We start from the raw sequence: 6,000 nt of genomic DNA, 5'->3' as shown, positions 1-6,000 counted from the left end.
TTCATTCATTAGTCTAAAAGTAGAGTCATTCGCGATTTCGCGGTTTTCGCGTCATATTACAGCAACGGGGCCACCGGTAAGTTTAAACGTGGTCTCGCATCGTGGGACTACGGTCATCTCGTCGTGAGCGCACACCCTTCGCATCGTGGGACAGTAAAGGTAGGTTCCTGATTGCTACGTGGGACTGGAGTTGAAGATACATCGATGGACGGCGAGGGACTACGCGCAACGGTACGTTATTATAAATAATTTATTCTTCTGACATAAAAAGCACCTCACTGTTACAAAAGTTGCTTTTTTATATATATTATCTTTAAATTCTCTTTAAATTCTCTTTAAATAGTCTGGAAAAAAATATCCTTCATATATGGACATATTCTATATCTCTGTGATGATGTTTAATTAAATACAATAATGATATATGAGATCTTTTCAATCTCATATAAAATTATTATGTATACCTAGATATAGAATTTGAGCATATATAAAGGAAAAATAATAATTTAGAATTAAATAATCGATTATGTTTCATATCTCTACCATGAAAATTTTTGAGAAGAATAAATTATTCTCTGCATGAGTAGTAGTCGCACTGATTTTTCAATATATCGTCACTCAATGCAATCTCGTAACTCCAAAACGCACATTTTAGAGAAGACCAGTTTAAAAGTTTAAAGCTTCATATAGTTTTCCTAGTTAAGGGATCTTTCGGTTTCAAATTTTTACTTTACTTAGAAATATTTTTTTAAAAATTTGGTGATCATAAAGAACATGACTTTCTTAACTTGTTACTATGCAATAAACTGAAAATCCGGTATGTGACACTTATGTAATTATACGTAGAGAGTGACGATATATTCTTTTTTGATAAAATGTCTATTTAATCTTGTTCGATTAAATAGCGGTGTTGCGTCAAGATCTTCTTCATAAAATGTTTCCATCATTTTCCGATAAGATACGTTGCCAAATTATGTTAGAAAAGATTTCTTGCACGAGACTGACTGTCAGTTTTACTAAGTAGAAAAGTGATTCATCCCTAAAAGACAAAAATTATTTTGTCCTGAAGAATTGTTTCCTCCTCAGATTTTTGTAATTAAAAATCGTTGCGTTTTTTTTTTGTCTAATAATTTAGACAAGTGACTGATTATAAGCACTGATTATTTCACTGTATCACGGTTTGAGAAACTTAATACTGACATGGCTATGATTTAGTATCTTGTCTATTAGTAAGCAAATATAACTCTCGTCAGCGTTCAGCTTTGATTCCCGTGTATTTTCACGCTTCCGCGGTCATTAGACGCGTATCGAAACACACCGACATTCGGCGCCGGGCGCGGTTAACGCACCGCTCAGTTTCAATACAAAACGATTTTAATTGCTCACGATAATTAAAGGCGTTATTGTTGCACACGCGCCAGCCGGAAATACAAAGATTCGGCGGATGCAAGTTGGCAACGAGAAAGAACTGAGAAAAATTGTTAATATTCGCGTTCTATTCGCCACCGACGTTTTCACAAACGCCTTGACAAATATCTTCGCGCGTCGAACCATTTTTGCAATAGTTGTTAAAAATCAATATAAATATAAATTCAAGGCATAATCGGTTAAAACATAATTTTTGTTTTTAATATAATCCGTGTTTTTTTAATTTTCTATTTTTTAGTATCATAAAAAATGTATACTTCTTTTCCATCGTAAATAAATTTATAGTAACAGGAAAAAGTAAGATATTGTAACAATTAAGATTTACGAGATCGTCTATTCTTTATTTTCAAGTATATAAATATTTTATCGGAGTTTAATAAATTATACAGATAAAGACTAACTGTAAGTTTCGAAATCACATATCGCCTCGTACGCCATTGTGAGAATAAATCCTCCATTTCGCACAAATCTCTTCGCTTCGTGTTCCACAAATCTTGAATCTCTTAATGCCTGAAATACGGGACCGCTTAACAGCGCATCGAATCCAACACACACGAATAACTGTGATTTATCGACGCGGGAGAATCAAACACGCTTTGCGGATGCAATTGGACAGACGCGCACGCGGTTTCGTAAACGCTCGGATGAATTTATGGTTAAAAACGAAATCTTCCTGAAGGGATGGCGCGGATTTTTACTGCGCTTACATTACGAGCGGTGCAATTTTGCATTATTTTACTAATTGCCATGTGAATGTTACATATCGCCGTAAAAAAAACAATGACACAATGACAATTATACTTTATATATATACATATGTGTGTGTGTGTATACATATAGAGGCAATACTCTAATATTCAACCCTCATAAGTCAAACAGTACTTAATAAAAATAAACTTTAATATAGTTTTGTAAAAAGCTCCAGAATTAAGCTATAAGAATCTGCAATAAAAAACAGGATATTTCATTTAATTTTATTTAAATTCAAGATGATCTTGTTCTGACCTTGACGATGTCATTCAAGATCAAACTAATAAGATCAGTAAATAGATTCTTTAAAACCCTACAACTTTAATTTTTGAAACACTTTTTCATAAAACGTCTAGTTTTCGAGATTTTTTGCAGTACCGGTACATTTTACACCCTGTATATTTTAACCGCAATAATTTTTACATCAACCTAATGTTTATTTTCTCACGTTGTGTAATCTCTTCATTTAAATCTTTTATTTTTTTCTCGTACAATTACAAGATGCAAACGTGGATTTAAAAATAATCATACAATTCAGTCTAACAAATGGAAACAACGGTCTAGCGTATTGCTATTGTTATTTAATTTCGCGCTGAGCGATTTTGTAACCGACGATGTCGAGGCAACGACGCATAGCATTGAAAGTGACGCCATGTAGTTTTTCGGATTTTCTGACAACAATAATCGACAAAAAAGCTGGGAAAAATTGAGAGGAAAAAATCCCTGCGCAAAAAAGAAATTTGTGAGAAAGCTTCGCGACGTGAATTACAAAACGAATCGACTGACGTTGACCAAAACCATCTTCGAATTTTTATGTACCCGCGTGTGTACAAAAGATGACTAGAAATGTAAACTAAAAATTACCAAAAAAACAAATGTAATTTCGTATATTTCCTATGCGCTTAACTGAACTTATGTATAATAAAAGACAATTTTATATATAAAAATGTAGCTTCTGTTCTTTTTATAGTTTTAGATATTTTTAAATGAAAAGATACGCTGTCTGCGACTCACCCTGTACATAAATACGACAAGTACTCACACACGTGCATGCGCGTGTTTTTATCTTTTTACAAAACGCGCTTTATTGCTTTTCTCTCTTTCTCTCTTTCTTTGTTTCTCTCTGTCTCTCTCTCTCTTTCTCTTTCTACTTCTCCTTCTTTCTCATTTGGTTTTGTCTAACGAGGGTCGCCACGGAAACCGGCTTTCATTAGCTCCATTCATAGCGTTCTACCGTGCGTTCCAAGAGAAACTAGATAAAAGATGTTTTCCGAGCTGTGCGCGCTAAAACCTTCTCGCGCGGGAGGGCAATGCCAAATCATGCTGAAAACGTTCCTTTGTGCAAATATCCTTCGGAGGCACTCTCACGCATTCGCTTACCGCGAGAGCGTACCTAAGTCAGAGGTAAAAGCAGCTTTTGCTACGTAAAATACGTGGGTATATCTCGCGACACGTTCGCGTTTTTCCAGAGATTGCAACTTGTGTTCCCACCGCCGGTTATATCTGCATTCTGCGTAGTCATGGCACGGACACGTTGACCTCGATTTCAATATGTGTAATACCCTCGAGTACACAAATGCGGCACGCAAAAAACCGCGTAAAAAATTCCGTGTACATCTTTTTATATTAAGCGTTTAATAGATTTTTTTACAAGCACACAATTTGCATCTTATTTAATTAAACCACCAAGTGCGTAGGGATGCGGCGATAATGCTTTAAATGGTCGCATCTGCGGCCACGACCGCGACTTGCCCTTAAGGCACTGGAACCCGAAAGGTACCGCAAAACAACACCGCAGAAGCCACATGAGAATCGGAAGAGCGAGAGGGCGGAAGTTCCAGGGTGAAAAGTTACACGCGCGCGAGAACTCACGCGAGAGCTTCAAACGCGCGTCGCACCGGGATCGTGTGATTATGATGCGGGTGCATTATCCGCTGTCCTGCGCGCAAGGACTCCCTCGCAAACGTACGTACGTATACGCACGTATAAACTCGCGTGTGTCGGTAGCGCACGACGGCATCGACACAACCGTAAACGCGCGCGGGAGGATCGAGCGAGCGAGCGAGCGAGCAAACGAGCGCCGCACAACGAGGCGCCTCAGTCGACCAGCACCCTCCGTAACCGACGCTTCGTTCGCGTCGTGCGTCGTTTTCCGTCTCACCGACCGTCGCACCGGAAAGAAGGTGCTAGGATCCCACCTGCCGGAGTGTTTATCTCTCGGTCACGCGAGATTGCTCCAAAACACAGAGAGAGATTTCAGAGTGTGCATTTTGTCAAAGTGCGATCTTTCGTATTTTGCGTGCGAAAGAGCGATTAAGGGGTACACGGTGCGTACCTGCGCGTAAGAGTGTATTAGATCTCTCTTTCTCTCTCTCTCTCTCTCTGTGGTCTACAAGAGTGCGAGTTGCAGTATGCGCTACCGTCAAATTTGAGGAACTCCATCGAGGAACGTTGACCTCTGAAGCAAAATTTGTAGCATCTCAGCATTGTTTTGAATACTGTAAGTAATTTTTAATATTGAACAAAAAGTTGTATTATTTTTAATTCTTGTTACAATCTGTCGAGCCAAATTACTTATGTAAGTGATTATAGTTTCGGAGTAACACTTACGTATTAAAGATTTATTTAATTATACATAAATTTATTTAATTATAATAATTATTTATTTAATTATATTGTAACTAATTTTAAAATTAAATAGATTTAAGAAATCATGATTTGAAAGAAATCCGCGTCAAATAATACACTAAATATATTTTATCAGTACTTCAATTAAAATAATTTAAAGCAACTGAGTTAACATTCTAAAACAATTTAAAATATAGAAACACATATACTTTTCAATGAAAATATAATAAATTTTATGATTTAAAACGTGAGAATACCTAACGTATTTATTTGTGACAATAACACACACAGTATCTCGTCTGAAGTTGTATTTTGAAACAATTTCACCAATGCAATAAAAATGACGCGATAATAATGTGTGTTATAAAATATAGTTAATACATATAATAAAAAATAAATTTTTAATAAAGTGATAAAACCCACAACCTATCCAACATGTAGATTAAAATATTTTTTAGCAATCTATTTCATATTTTATCGAATCCGAACATCAAGTATCTACGTGAGAGATACTTCGCCTTGATTACAACCATTATCCATTTGTTGCCTAGAATCAAGTCTGATTTTAAAACTGGAGGGAAACGTCACGTCGCGTGTCGTCACGAACGGAAGAGACGAGTTTGAGAACGAGCATTTTCATGAAACTTGACCGCAATTAAATTTCAATTGTATCCTACTTGAAGAAAAAAATTCTCTGTATTATATCGTACACGTGAATTACACAGGATATCCGTTGGTGTAAGGAAAGAATCCCAGGGATTGAACTCGTCTAGTGCGCGCCGTTCGTACAATGCACGAGCGCAAAAGCAAAACCATTCAAAGACGTCTCCGAACTGTGTGACGTCATCCGTTATATTTGAATTCCTTGCGCATTCAGTCGCAAGTAGTTTTTCAGCTTACGTAAGTCGAACGTTCCTTTCGTAAATCCTCTCGGCACTTTCGGTGATATCGTGTATCAATGGAACTTCGGGGAATGCTCGAAAGTCGAACGTTTTTCTCACCGCATCTCTTTGCGCCGTCGTCGATTCAATTGAAACTTCGGGTCGTCAATATCTTCCAAAATACAATAGCCGTACGTTCGCGCGCGCAGTCAATTCATCTCGCTTAAACAGCTCTTCGAATCTCAATTCAAATTCATTCACCTTTTCGAGTTCTCGACTTCGTTTTATCGACGTTGCGCGGACGACGTCGGTGCTT

General features: G+C 37.1%; 1 protein-coding gene across 1 annotated transcript in view; it reads left to right on the top strand.

The window, feature by feature from the left end:
• Positions 1–4,267: 4,267 nt before the first annotated feature.
• Positions 4,268–6,000, top strand: part of LOC109858241 — a 43,577-nt gene continuing 41,844 nt past the window's right edge. The window contains exon 1 of the mRNA XM_020435311.1: positions 4,268–4,675. The gene's annotated coding sequence lies outside the window, so the exon portion shown is untranslated. The remainder of the gene's footprint in view (positions 4,676–6,000) is intronic.

The sequence above is a fragment of the Pseudomyrmex gracilis genome, unplaced genomic scaffold (assembly GCF_002006095.1).
Source record: "Pseudomyrmex gracilis isolate BER0280 unplaced genomic scaffold, ASM200609v1 scaffold_194, whole genome shotgun sequence".
Classification (NCBI taxonomy): Eukaryota; Metazoa; Arthropoda; class Insecta; order Hymenoptera; family Formicidae; genus Pseudomyrmex; species Pseudomyrmex gracilis.
The sequence above is the reverse complement of the archived record's forward strand: the minus strand, read 5'-3'. Positions and strand labels throughout refer to the sequence as shown.